Source organism: Sciurus carolinensis, chromosome 11, assembly GCF_902686445.1.
Source record: "Sciurus carolinensis chromosome 11, mSciCar1.2, whole genome shotgun sequence".
Lineage (NCBI taxonomy): Eukaryota > Metazoa > Chordata > Mammalia > Rodentia > Sciuridae > Sciurus > Sciurus carolinensis.
The window spans coordinates 65,961,544-65,973,867 of record NC_062223.1 but is presented as its reverse complement, the minus strand read 5'-3'; the positions used below and the strand labels follow the sequence as shown (position 1 = coordinate 65,973,867).

The 12,324-nt window shown below is 44.7% G+C and overlaps 1 protein-coding gene across 8 annotated transcripts in view; it reads right to left on the bottom strand.

The window, feature by feature from the left end:
- Window positions 1-11,844, bottom strand: part of Irag1 (inositol 1,4,5-triphosphate receptor associated 1) — a 110,684-nt gene extending 98,840 nt beyond the window's left edge. For 7 of the 8 annotated variants that reach the window (XM_047518280.1, XM_047518282.1, XM_047518283.1 and 4 more), the window contains exon 1: window positions 11,548-11,619. The gene's annotated coding sequence lies outside the window, so the exon portion shown is untranslated. The other variant, XM_047518281.1, reaches the window with a different exon arrangement.
- Window positions 11,845-12,324: the final 480 nt, after the last annotated feature.

Here is a 12,324-nt window from a genome sequence, read left to right as displayed (position 1 = left end):
GCTCTAAGAATTGTGCATCTCTAACAGCTTTCAGGTAATGTTGATGCTGCTGGTCCCTAGACCACATTCTGGAAAGTAAAGTGGCAGGGACAGGGCTGAAAATCCATTGTGCAGTAGGAACTGGGATGAGGGCCTGTGAAAATGTTTCAATTCCAAAATTTGAAGAAAAAAGCAAGCTTTTAGGTCAAAGAAAACATTTTAATAGGTAATGGTAGCATATTTATCTTTCCACTAGCAGAGTCATAAAATATAAATTCTAATATTTTCATAAGGAGGAAGGGACCCATGAAGGCAAAAGTACCCGGGGCGCACAAGAATGCTAGTGGGAGTCTGGGGATGGAGCAGGGGGTGGTTATGCTATTTACAGTGCACAAAACTGTGGAGTCCAGGGCTGGGATTGTGGCTCAGTGGTACAGCACTCACCTAGCATATGTGAGGCACTGGGTTTGATCCTCAGCATCACGTAAAAATAAATAAAATAAAGGTATTTTGTCCACTTACAACTAAAAAAATAAAATAAAATATTTTTTTAAAAAAACTGTAAAATCCAGAGAATTTTTGAAAGGCTACGTAGCTACCAGGCTCCATGGTCCTTGGGGAGGAATCAGAGAAAGTGCTATGCACTTTTGGTGAGCTGTTTTAGCAGTTTCCTGAATTTCCTCACATTCACCAGACTTCCTCTACCTAGGGAGTTCCAAAGGGACACCCAGGACTCCTGAAGCCCCCTCCCCACAAATTATGACGCCAATGATGTTTATCCCTTCTAAGACACAGACCCTCCCTGTCAATGTCCCCACCATCTACTCCAGAAGGCACTCCCATCTGCTCCCAGAGCTGGAGACTTGGAGCAGCTGGTCCTATAACACAAGGGAAGAGGGACCAGGTTTTAGCAGCTGCCTTTGTTAGTGACAAAAATGAGACCATCATTTCTGATCTAAACAGTAAATATCTAAAGCGAGAGTCAAGAGACTCTTGTTTTAACAAAAAAGAGAATGAGTAGACATTCCCTTCAGCAAGAAATGCTTTCTTAAAAGCAAAGTCTTCCATTTGCTTTGGACCTGAGGTCAGTTCCCACTGTCCCCAAGACACTGCAGTGGCTTCTGGAGAATGAACAATTACAGCGACTCTTTTGACACACCTGCAGTCCCCTCCTTGTCACAGATCCAGTGTCTGGTGAAGTTCTTTCTTGGGAATGACCTCAGTTATGTGATTGTTGGGGTGAATTCCTGGGCCTTCAAGAGTGAATGTTTCACAGATGAGGAAACTGAGGTCTCAGAAAGCAGAATTGATATGCTGAAGTCACAGCATGAGTTGGAGGCAGAGCCAGGTCTAGAGTTCGGAACCACTGCCAAGCTGCTGGCTTCCCTTAATACCTCTCTGTAAACCTATCATGAGTTAATTTTTTGAAATCTTACTGGCCCAGCCTCTACTCCCTTGTGGCCTGGTAAACTCCCAAGTTCGAATTTCTCTTGCACTCTGCACCAAATTCAATAAGGCCTTGGGGGCTGGGGTTGTGGCTCAGTGGTAGAGCGCTTGCTTAGCATGTGTGAGGCACTGGGTTTGATCCTCAGCACCACATAAAAATAAGTAAAATAAAGGTCCATTGAAAACTATATATATATATATATATATATATATATATATATATGTATATATATATATATTTAGATATATAAATATATATAATATGTAAAATATATATAAATATATAATTTTTTTTAAAAAAGAAGCCTTTGGTTCTGGAACTTTCCAACTATGTAATCCCAAGTGAACTGCTGGACCTCACAAAGACTTGATTTTTCTTATTAGTAAAACAGAGATATTATTATTGCCTATCTCTGAGGATGTTGCAAACATATGAGATAATAAATGCAAAGCACTTAACATGTTGTTTAGCTGGTGCTCCATAAAGGTAGCTCTTATAATAACAATAATAAATACAGTATTATTACTCTTGTTATTGTCATGTGAAACAAGTCCCTACAGATTTCAGCAAGTGGAACATTCCCTTGCAGGCCTTTAAAAAATTAGTCTTTCTTTCTTTGTGCCTGAGTAACTTTTGTGTTTTCCAAAGTGTAGAAACTGTGATATAGGGACAATTTACCACGTGTTTGGGGGTCTAATGTACCAGATGCTTGAAGTCCATCAGCAACCCGTGTTCCTCTACCAGACCCATCAGGCCTGAGAAGCAGTCTGCCTTCAAGTTAGGAAAAATCCTATGAACCCCAGACCTGTTGGGAATGTTGGTTATACATGGGAACAACCACAGGGAAATAAGGCTGCTCTTCAGTGCATTCACAGGTGGAAAACCCACACACAAGTGGACACCATGGGTTATTTGTTGAAATAACACAAGAGGTTTTCTATGTATGTGCTGAGGAGTTGGGTGTCTTGCTGGACCTCCAGGAGGCAGGTCAGAAGGGCTGTTACAAGGTCATGATATAATTTGAAGACACTTTTGCTTTTAGAAATTTCCCTTTCTTAGAAGAAACCCCTATATACCAGGAATGAACCCCATGGCCACATCTGTCTCCTGTGATACTGACCACTAACCATGGCTATTGATCCCAAGCTGGGCCTCTCAGGATCTTTCTCCTGAGAACAAGGACAGAAATTAGGAGGCTGCTTAAGCTAGCTTGTGCCCCTGAGCAGTGGTCTTCATAGCAGAGTTTACATGCCAAGGAATTCAAGATGGTTCAATGAAATACAGGAAGAAATTTAAAACTGCTATTTCTACTAAAAAGTAAACTTGCTTAATATTAAATGAACACATTGGCAATGGCGCCCTTATTCAGTCTATATGTTGAAAGGTCACTTTCATGTCCAGTTCATGAGACACTCTAACGGCTCAGAGGGAATTCCACAGTGGAACCACGGACATAGCACCTATGTATTCATTTGCTTTTAGTGTAGGGTGACACAGCTCGTATGTAAATGAGTGGATTAGTGAAATATATTTACCTAGTTTTAACCAAACCAACCACCATAACAGGCATGTGCTTAGAAGACTCCTGCAAAAACAGGGGAGTGAAGATATTGCTGCTGGTGCTAAAACTACATATGACTTATTTACAAAAATTTTTTGCAAATGGGTAGATAAAATTGAAATATTAACATCTCATTCAGGAAGTAACCATATTTCTCTTCCTTATGAGCTGGTTTTTCTCTGCCCTCCCTCCCTCTCTCTCTGCCTGCCCTGTTGGGGAGCCATCCCTACTCCAGGCTCCAGGATGACACCTGTGGATGTATCCCCTGGCCTTCTTTGCTTGCCATCTGAGTTTGATCAGTGGACCAACAGGATTGAAGGAGAGAGAAGTTGAAGCTTTCCTGCTGCCCCTCCTTGCTACCTCTCTGGCAGGAGGGTCTGGGGGCTTGTATTCTTCCATAACCACAGTTTATTTTAGAGAAACCCTCTTCCCTGGCTCCAGAACTCACTGACTTCTGGTAATACAGTGTTTTTCTCTTGCCCTCCCAGTTGCGCTGGAAATGACTTCCTGCTGTTGCTAGTTTTGTGTCTCTGGGTACCATCTCTTGTGGGCTCTCACACTTCCATCAACTGTCTATTAAAGTCTCTTGAACCATCTGACTTGGATTTGGTTCCATACTGGGAACTTGACTGACAAAGTGTCTCTTTCAGTCATGACAGTTATTAAAACCAGGGGTTATCCAAAGTCCCAAACAAAGATTTTCAAAATAATAAAGCAGGATCAATCACATCTCTTGCTTTGGGCAAAGTAGAAAATTTATTGGCACTGTTTGGAAAAAAATAATCATGATTTTCCATATTATTCCATTTTTCTCATTCTATAAAAAATTCTGTTTTATAAAATATTTTATAAATTGAAACAAATATACATAAGTTTGAAGTGCATGATTAAATTTTTTTAAACTAATAAGTTGCACAACTTTTAAAAAACCCCAAACTTGCAACTCTCTGCTCCAGAGAAAAGGTTGGCAACTTCCCATGGCAGGTCAAGCTTCACCAGGTCCTGCCTTCCTGAAGCTTGGCTGACTACTTCATTCTTGAAGTCTTGGGAATACCTTCCAAAAATCAAAACTTTCTCTTGAGTTAGCCAGCATAGGTTCCTGATACTTGGTAGCCAAAGAGTTTTAACCAACAAAGGTAGAATCTGATAAATTTCTTGTGTCCTACCTGGGAAGGGCCCTGTAGGTACCACCAAATAAATTCTAGAGTATTTTCCTACAGCAAAAACAAAAAGAAAAAAATTCTCATCTATACTTCCAAGAAGAGATATACTTGTCTTAGGCTTTGCAGGTGTCTCTCTGATGTGGGTAGAAATGGCTGATCAGAACTGTCTGCCTCCAACTGAAATCTCCATCTCCATCTCCTGGGCTTTTTGGTTACGGGCAGGGTTATCTCCCACAATACATTGGCACATAGATGCTTAGGACTGATGATGCTCCTTAGGGAGACTTTTTTAAAGCTGAGTAGCCAGGTTCCTCCTGACAACCCCCAGCCTCATGATCATTGTCTTCCAACCTATGTTAGGACCAGTTGGACCTCAGCTGGGGAAGTCCAGGAGGATATTGCATTCTTTCTCCCAGGGAGCCAATCTCCAAAGAGATTGAAACTATCAAGACAAGACAACTAGGGGAAACCTGACCATCTGGGGTCCATACACTTGGTGTTCATCCAGACCCCAATAATTATTATTATTATTTACTGAGCACTTACACTTGTGCAAGTGCTTTTCCTACAGTGATCCATTCCATCTTCATGAGGACCCTTGGAACAGTCATAGTACTATCATCAACCCTACTTTAAAGGTAAGGGTAGTAAGACACAGAGAGGTTAGATCATCATTCACTAGTAAGTTGTGAAGCAGGGATTTGAACCCATCTCAACCACTACTCCTGACTGCCTCAGGTGACCTTCACAATATCTATGAACTTTTAGCACAAAAACCTTGGTGAGCCACAGACAGTGATTCCGGACTCATGATGTAGGGCATGGCATTTCTTGTCAGTAGAAAGTTCATGAATCTAGATGTGTGTTTTCCTTCTCAATAGAGGAAGGAGCTTATTCATGAACAAGTTTATGAGACCTGATGAAGACTGTCACATACTGAATGAAAGAAGACAAAAGAAAGAAGCAAAGCAGAGCATGTCTTGCGGGGCAGCTGCCACAAGAGCTCAGGGCCTGTGTTCTGAGCAGCACTGGGGCCTCCTGGACTTGTTCCTGTAGGAGCAGGACCAAAGGGCCAGATACACTCACTCTGTTCTGTGGCCCATTGTGTAAGCCACAAAGAGTTGGGGATTTGCAAGCCTGATGATTTTTGGTTTAACTCCCCGTTCTTCACTTACTGGTTACTTGTTAGTGATCTTGGATAAGTGACCTAACCTCCTGGAGTCAGTTTGCTCATGGACATCTCCCTTAGTTGGCTAACATATGGATTTAGTGTATTATTTTATCTAAAATGCCTGGCACATACATTTTGCTCAGATAATTGTAGTTCTGTTTTTCTGTCCCCTCTCGTCTACCTGTATAAAGTAACCCAGAAGGAGGGGCTTAAAAGACCATTTGCTTCCTTGACTGGAAATGGAACTTCTGTGAAAAAAATAAATAAATCATTCCAGATCCTTCCAGTTTGGAGCTTGTGTGGTCTGGGAAGCCCTGCACCAGTCGACCCACTCCCACCCCAGCAGCATCTCCAGAGGAGAAAGGGTAAGTTTCCTTCAGGTGGGAAGGGCAGGAGCTGGGGCTCCACATGGTGGCCCCTGTGACCTCACCCCTTCCTATCTCTCACTAGGGAATGGCACAAGTCTCACCAGGTGCTTGTCACTTGAGAGGACAAGCTTGGACCAGGTCTTTACTGTACTTCCCAAGAGTGTCCCAGCTCCACCCAGAGGGATGGATCTGAGCCCTGGGCATGTGAGCATGAGCTGCTTGGCCTTTTCCACAGGGAATGAGTACACACAGGGAACACAACATCTGTTCTGTTCCTCCATGCTCCAACCAAAAGGTCCTGCCTCCACCACAGGGCACCACAGAGGAATGGGGGTAAGTCTGCTTAATACACGGTTAGAAAGCCTGCTTGCCTACCAATGTGACCCACTTTCTCAATCCCACTTTATCAGTTATGTGGGGATATTGTTCTCAGAATCTCAATAGGCTTCAAAACGTAAGGGAAGTATAGAGATTATTTATTGGACCTCTTTAAAGACTCCACCAGGTACCAAAGATCAATCATCTAGTAAATAAGTTCCCCATTCTACTTGGGTGTCTATTGAGGTGCCAGTAGGGCCTGAGATTATGGATGATCAGTATCTCAAAGCCAGTGAGGAGTCTTCTTGATTGAAACTCTGGCAGGGGACAGAGGAATGCGAGAAATATGTATAGTTGATGTATACTGGGTGCCAAGAATAAATACTGGACTAAGGGATTTAACCCTGCAAAGTAGATTCTGTCCTCATTGAGGCTCAGAGAGATTGGTACAGCTGGAGGTATGTAGCTGGTCAGCGATGGAGTGACATGGTCCGTCCAGGGCCCACACTTTACACCAGGGTACTGTGAGGCTCCAGTATGAGGTAAGGGAAGAGCTGGTCAACACTGAGCCCGTCTTCCCACTCTGCTCCAGTGTGTCTTTGACCTCACCTGGGTAAGCAAAGCCAAGGGCATCTTCAGGCTTTCTCCTGATGAACCAGGGGTCTGGGGTTCTCTGGAAACATCCTCCTTGCTGATGTGTCAGCAGCAGAACTATCTACAGCTTCGGTGTGCCCCTTAGCAGCAAAGTCATTCTGGAGACCACATGCTGCTCTTCTAGCTGAGCTGTGAGCCATGTGTGGCCTCGTCCCTGCCCACCTGTCCCACTGGCCCTTGGGTCCCTAACTTTCCCTTGGTTTTACTGGTACAGATCAGCTTTTCCCTCACCTGCTCTCACTGATGTGCCAATTCCATCAAGCCATGTGTCCTAGACTCCAGTCATTTACACACAGCTCTCACAATTTTTGTCACATCTGTGTTCCACCTACATACTTATTTATTTAATATTCTTTAATTTCACTAGCATGGGGCCTAAAAGCCAAGAGTCAAATCCTGGCTCTGTCATTTACCAGCTTCATGTTGTTGGGCAAGTCCCTTACCCTGTCTATGCCTCAGTTTATCTGTATACTGTGGGCAATGCTGGTAACTACTTCTGAGGGTTGCTTTGAGGTTAGATGACCTATTGCAGGTGAAACATTAGAACAGCATCTAGCAACACAGCAGGCATTCAATAAGTATTAGCTAACATCACCGCTACCTTGATTTGAAAGGGAAACTTTGGGCTGGATGTGCAGCATGTTGGTAGAAGTCTTTGCCTAGCATGTGCAAAGCCTTTGGTTTAATCCCCAGCACCAAGGGGAAAAAAAAGGAAACTTTATGTCCCTTTCTTACATGGAAAAATCAGTACCACTTACCACAAATAGAGAGTTACGGTAAAAATAAATGTAATGAAAACAGTTATTAAATTCTTGCTATTGCCTACCAGACTACATGCCAAGACTGGCCCTCCTCCTGTCAAGAAGGAAGACAAGCAAGTATCAGAAGGTTGTTAAGCGCATTGGACTCGGGGGCGGGCAACTAACTTCCCAGTCTGTTTAGGCTGTCTTTTTTTTTTTTTTTTTAAGCATTGGAAGTTTGGGGCAACTCTCATTCCCAGAAAAAACTGGACAGCTGGTTACTGGACCTCCAATAGAGAATTCACCCTTGACGGGAAGGACTGAAAACTTAAACAAAATAACACGGTAATAAAACTCAACATGTTCTTTTGGGTGTGTGAGACTGGGCCAGTGTCTCACTGATAATCATCTTTCAGAACAAGCCCACATCATGGCCACAAGGGAGAAGCCCACCTCTGAGAACCAGGTCCCCAAATACTGCAAACATATTGGGAAGCTGTCAAATTGTGTGTGTCAGTAAGATAGTCCTCAAAGGAAACCCACATTTGTAAATGCCAACCACAGGAAGGATGATCAAACTGTTACATGGCTAAAATTACTCTATATTATACAACTATTGCAAACTCATGCTTGGAAGAACCTTTAATGATGTGGAAAAATTATTATTATTATTATAAGCTTAGTTTAAAAAAAAGCACACTATAAAATCACATTGCCAATGAAACCTTAGTTTTGTATAGAGAAATCTAAAGAAAGAAACACACTATATTAAGAATATTTTTAAGAGTTATGGGATTTTTCTGGAAAGTTTAAATCTTCATATTTGCTTTGAATTTCTTATTCATATCATTTCTATGTTTTCCAAGAATGTTTAGCAAGGAATATGTGTTATTTTTATGACCAAAAAATTTTTGTTTGAGCTGGGCACAGTGGTACACACCTACAATCCCACCAGCTAGGGAGGCTGCAGCAGGAAGATTGTGAGTTCAAAGCCAGCCTCAGCAACTTAGCAAGACCCTGTCTCTAAATAAAATATTAAAAAGGGCTGAGGATGTGGCTCAGTGGTTAAGTGGTTAATTTTTTATTCCAAAAAAAAATATTTTGGTACCAGGGATTGCATTTTAGAATTAAAAAAATTTTTGGTTCAATCCCTGGTACCAAAAAAATATTTTGAATAAAAATTGGAATTAAAAAAAAAGTACTAGAAAGAATGTAATAGCGCTGACTAAGCCTAACCTTAACAAACATTTTGACATCTGTTGCTGTCTGGAAAAGGTTTTCTGTCTGTCTAATTTACCGTCACCTGCTTTCTATCTCCCTCAGAGAAGGCCCTGGCAGAGATGGTGGGGGCTTCCAAGGTCACAGCAGTGTCATCCCTGTGAAGTCTGGGTCTGAAGTTTCATCAGATGAGGCTGTCCTGAACTCATGATATCCCCTTTCCCTCTGTTCTTGCTTCTTGCATGATCTGGACTGTGATACTCAATAACTGCCTCTGGGACCCAAGTCCCTAATTAGAGTGTGACATCTAATGCAGAAAGTGCCAGCCAAGGCAGCCTGAGCTGGAATTCCTGCTCACCACCAGCAGCTGCGTGCCTCTCTTTGAACCACGACATCCTGGACTCTAACCCGAGGATTAAATTAAATAAAAGATCTTGCCACAAAGTAGGAGCTCAATTCATATCAGTTTTCTCCCCTCTTTCCTTTTGTATTCACTACACTAGAACTCAGTTCTCCATCTCCTTCCTCCTCACTCACATAGCTCCTGAAGGTTCAGGGGCAGAGTCTTGTGGCTCCAAGCTCTCTCCTCTCCTCATCCACATGGGCCTCTGCTCCTCTTTGGGCATCAAACAGAATCTTGCTACCCACAAACCACAGGGAGGATGGCTGAGAGGCAGGCAGTGGTTCTGTGGGGCTACGAAGGAGAGGTGGCAGGGTGGGATGGATAGCTAGAGACCCCCACCTTGCATTCTTTCAAACCAGGCTACAAGAATCTGATCTCAGGAACATATGCTTAATAAACTCAGGACCTTCTTTAACCAGGACACATTTTATGAGCATGTGTCTATTCAAACCCAAAATAATTGATCCCAAGCACTTATAAGCTCCTGCTGGTGGCACGGGGGTGTCATCCATCTTCATTGTGAAGGCTCAGAGGAAAGAAATGCAAGCTGTTTGGAAAACTGAGAACCATCTGTGCAGCTCAGGTAAGGCGTCTAGCTTTCCCTCACATATTTGCAGAAACCCTCACTCAAAAGACCCCTGGGGCCCCTTGGGGATTCAATTTCAAGTAGAAGGTGTCATGTGGCCCTAAATAAACTCAACCCAAGATGCTATTTAGCCTGGTGCCTGGGTGAGCTTGGAAAAGTCACTTCACACCCTCCAGCCCCAGTGTCCTCAGCAAAACTGAGGTAAAGATTCATCTCTGCTAGCCTTGCGGTAAGGGGCACATGGCTCCACCTGTGACAGCCTCAGATGCAGCATGTTGGAAGCGTCTGTCCTTCTCTCGCTGTCCTCTCAGAAATGGAACCAAGCAGAGGTGAACAGAGCTGAGGTGGTCAAGACTAGAACCTCCAGAGACGGGCTGCCTGAGGTCACATGCCCACTGTGTGACCTCTCTGTGCTGTGAGAATGGTGATAATAATCCCTGCCTTGTAGGGTTGTGGGAATGGTGTGTGGGAAAGGCTCAGAACAATGTCCACTGCATAGTAAAAACTGCATGTTTGCTTCCGCTCCCTGAAAACAATATGCTTATGGGGATAATTGATTATGCCATAGCAATTAGAACAGTTATCCTTCCCAGATGATCTTAGAGGGTACATAGAAACACCTCGCTTACCACCAACTGTAGAGAAAAGGACCTCAGTTGTGAATACAAACAGCCCCTCCCCAAAGCATGTATAATCACTCACGCATGCATGCACACACGAGTGCACGCACACACACACATGCCACTGATTCATAGACCAAACAAACATGACAATGACAACTGTTTTGTCTTTTAGGTCAAAAATTACGATACACTGTTGGAGACTCTCAGTTGTGCTGAAGGTCAGGAGCCCTGGAATTGGAGTCACATAGACCAAAGTTCAAGTTCTCACTGCTCTTTTCGGTGGTATGACCTTGGTTAAGTCACTTAACCTGAGTTTATTTCTTTGTAAAAGTGTTGAGATGAGAGGTGGGAACCTCCACCTGCCTCACAGGTTCGTCATCACCCCCTGATAAGGGCAACACAATTCTTGGCAGGTTCTGCCTCCCTCGTGCCCCCAGCCTAGCAGACCTGGGCAGCTTTCTCCTTTCCCTGCAGAACACCCAGCTCAGACAAGCCCTGGGGCTGCTTCATTTCCCCCTGCCACTCCAGAGAGCTGCCTGAAGAGTGTAAGAGAACAGCAGCTGGAACTCTGGCAGGCAGGAGAGCCAGCCAGGGGTCCAGGACCTGCGCTGCTGTTTACGCAAACTGCAGAGCCTCTCCAGCTTTTACAACTGTTTACTGCGCAGGAGGGATGGGGCAGCTGGGCCTCTCTCTGGCTTCTGGCTTCACCAGGCTTTCCCTTTGCAGAAAGTCAGTCTGAATGCAGTTCACTCTAGGAATAGGAAGGGAGCAGGGCCAGGGCTCAGGCCCAGACACATGTACCTCTCTAAGGAGCAGGGAAAGGGCACAGGAGGTGGGGATAGTTGGAGACCAAAGGAGAGATGGGGCAGAGATAAAAGCAGGGGCAGTGACCAGAACAAAGGACAAGGAGGGTCAGGGACCGAAATAGCCTCAGGGCCAAGGATGGAGATAGGATGGACCAGCACAGGATTCACACACAGAGGCAAAGGGGAACAGAAGGAGAGACACAGGAAAAACAGCGAGAAAACCCTGCCTGGCAGTTGCATAATCTCAGGACCCCTCTATTGCCACAAAGGGCCCACACGAAAGCTTAGGGTGGGGATCTCTAGTAAGAAGCCACATCTTCACCCCAACATGTGCATGTTTTCCAACAGCAAACAAAAGGGGCATGATTTAGTTAAGTTAGTACCAGCAAAGTTCACTTCTTATTTAAAACTTAAGACAGCAACAATAAAAACACTCAGTTGAAATGCCACCCGACAAAGCCAGCTCCCCTGGAAAGTCCAAGTTAAGCATCCCCTCCCAGCACCCTGTACCTTTAAGGAGGAGAAGTTTCCCTCTGCTTCCCTCTCAGCTGAAGAGGCAGGTTATTCTAGGATATAGCAATGACTTACCTAAAACTGAGTTATTCCCCTTTCCTCCTCTGGCCAGCCTCTCTTCACTCTGGGGAGCTTTTACCATTTAAGGTCAATGTTACATCTGGCTCTGGAGCTCCGAGCTGAGAAGCCTCTGGCTGCAGAGGGCCGCCCGCCTCCTCTGAGAGGGGCTGGGACTTGGAGGCAGAGCTCCTCTGCAGCCTGGCTCCGGGGGTCTACAGGCAGAGGAAGCCCACCCTTCTGCCTCAGGGCTCAGGGCAGGCAGGGCCTGTGAGGTAGCCGCTAACCCCAGACCTCTCCCATGGCACCCACACGGCAGATGGCAATGCCTATGGGCAGTTCATGCGGTTGGTTCTGTCCTGGTCAGATAGGGATGAAGGGGACTCTGCAGACCCGCCTCCCAGCCCGAATTCTCCAGCAAGCATGTGAGCTGGGATAAGACCCTGGCCCAGTGCCAGGAGAAACTGAGAATGTTTCCTGTCCCAGGAATTTGGGAGCGGGGGCTGTTCCTACCTTAAACCCTTGGGATTACCAGAGAGAAGGGACTAGGAGATTCTGCTAAATTCAGACCTGGCATAGGCCCCAGGGGCCAGTCCCTACTCCTCCACTTAACAGCCCTGTGATCTTAACATCATGGGTCCTCAGTCTCCTCATCTCTAAAGTGGGAGTAATAGTGAAAATGCCTAACTCACTGGCTCACAGGGTCACGAAATGAGA